The sequence below is a fragment of the Camelus bactrianus genome, chromosome 2, assembly GCF_048773025.1.
Source record: "Camelus bactrianus isolate YW-2024 breed Bactrian camel chromosome 2, ASM4877302v1, whole genome shotgun sequence".
Lineage (NCBI taxonomy): Eukaryota > Metazoa > Chordata > Mammalia > Artiodactyla > Camelidae > Camelus > Camelus bactrianus.
The window spans coordinates 27,031,624-27,033,668 of NC_133540.1; the positions used below are offsets into that span (position 1 = coordinate 27,031,624).

The 2,045-nt window shown below is 46.2% G+C and overlaps 1 pseudogene; it reads right to left on the reverse strand.

Annotated features, from left to right (window-relative positions):
• Positions 1 to 1,499: 1,499 nt before the first annotated feature.
• LOC123612349 (ATP synthase F(0) complex subunit k, mitochondrial pseudogene) lies at positions 1,500 to 1,677 on the reverse strand (annotated as a pseudogene).
• Positions 1,678 to 2,045: the final 368 nt, after the last annotated feature.

Consider the following 2,045-nt stretch of genomic DNA (forward strand, 5'->3'; position numbering starts at 1 on the left):
CCAGTCAATGGGCCATGCCCCCTGGAGACCAGCTGTCTGGCCGAAGCTTGGGCGCCCACAGGTTAGCGGGTGCAGCTCCAGCTGCTGCAGTTTATTTCTAGTGGGTTCCGGCCTGCGCTGAAATGTTATGCAAATCAGGTTTATATGTGATCCTGGGAAAAGAAAGCGAGAACAAACGTCAGACCATGGTTCTTCCTTAATAAAAGCATGAATACACACCTATGGGGTCCAGGTAGGAAGCTACAGGGGTGGGATGGGGGGAAAACCAGTGTCCTTACTGATGGGGGCTCAGCTAACACAGCTCAACCCTTTTCCCTGGACAAGAAGGGGACAGTGTGCTACTCAAGAAATAGTGCTGCCCAGGCTCCTTCATGAACTGTCCCTTTGGCTTATTCCTTACAACAGAGACTCCCCTACAGTCTCTTCTCCCCTTCTTGCCTCCCAGCAGAGGCCTTGGTTGTAGCTGGGCACAAGGCTGCCCAGAATAAAGACCACACTTTCTCACCTTTCTTCCAACTAGGTGGGGCCAGGCAACTACGTTCTGGCCAGTGGGATGTAGGTGGAAATGTGTGAGACTTTTAAGATGCTATCTTAAAGTCTGGGGAGAGCCCTTGTCTCTCTCCTCTTTCTGGCTGGTGAAAATCCCAACATAATGGCTGGAGCTCACGCAGCCACCTTGAAGCAATGAGGTGGAAGCCTCATGTTGAGGGTGGTGGAGGAGCAAGTGAGAAGTCTGGATCCCTGAAGCCTCTGCCTAGGCATAAACTGCTTGTCTTTGGGCTTCCTTACAGGAGACCACTGCTATTCAGGATTTTAGCCTAAACTGGCAGACCCCTCTTTCCACAATTATAATCACTCTTGTTTGCATCCAAAGCATCACAGTGACCTTGCCTGACAGGAGATTCTTTGCCTCCATCTGCACCTAAGTCAGCCAACTTAATTTTCCCCACTCAGGCAAAGCAAGGAGAAGATATATGTAGGGGGAAATGTTCTGGTTCTGCCTTAAATGAAAATGAAGCTGAAATACAAAAAGCTATTTTTAAATAACTTTAAAGCCTGTGTCATCAATTCTTCGAGTTACCTGAAATGCCTTATTGTGATGTTTCGGTTCCAAAAGAGGAAAAGGTTGTATGCAGAGCACAGGCTGCTCTGTGCTGGTAATTATGTGGCTTCCCTTGTGTGTACGCTTGTCTCGTGTCGTGGTGTCGTACAGTCCCGACTACACGGTAAGTGGACAGTGGCCGCATCTCACGTGGGTTTCGTCTCCATCGTAGCGCTTGCTGAGATCACATGTGTCCGCCTTCCAGAGCTGCCTTAGATACATCAACTCTGCATATTTGCACATGTCGCACTTCATTTCCTTGCTTGTTTTCCCTTCTCCTGGTGTACTCAGAGAAATTTCTAATAATCTTCCCCCTCTCCAGGTGCATAAATAAAATTGTACAAACTGCGTGTCACATGATGGGAACTGAACAGATGAGGTACAGTTTAGAATCTATTCATGTTGCTTTCACAGCTGGAGTTTGTTTAGACCTTATCTTGAAGTATAAGACTCTCAAAGCAATGCCTCCGAACATGGCCAGTACACAATTCATTCTCCCTGTGAGAGTGTGAGAGTTGATGTATTTTTTTGATGCCAGTGAAATGGAATTGGGCATCCATTTCCAGACCTGCCATGATTTCAATCGTCCAAAAGACACCAACTCTGCAGCCTGTGTCCTTCAACATATGCAGCCACCCCTTAGCCCAGCAGGAAGGTCTAATAATCTTTAAAATTTCTCCTCTAGGCAATCTCTCATGGCTTTCTTCTCTGCTCTGAGAATTAGATGCAGGCAGTTTTGACTTGCAGATTCTAACTCAGCAGCCGGATACTGTGAGCTAAGGGTCTTATGTTCCTTCACCTTTCTCTCTGAAGGCTCCTTTAGGAGAATAACTTCATCCTTTAAAAACGCAAAATTTCTCATTTTGAAAGCCCCAATCTCAAAATTGTCTTTTCTCATGATTATCTTATCCAAATCTTGTTGGAATTGCATTAAAATAAACAC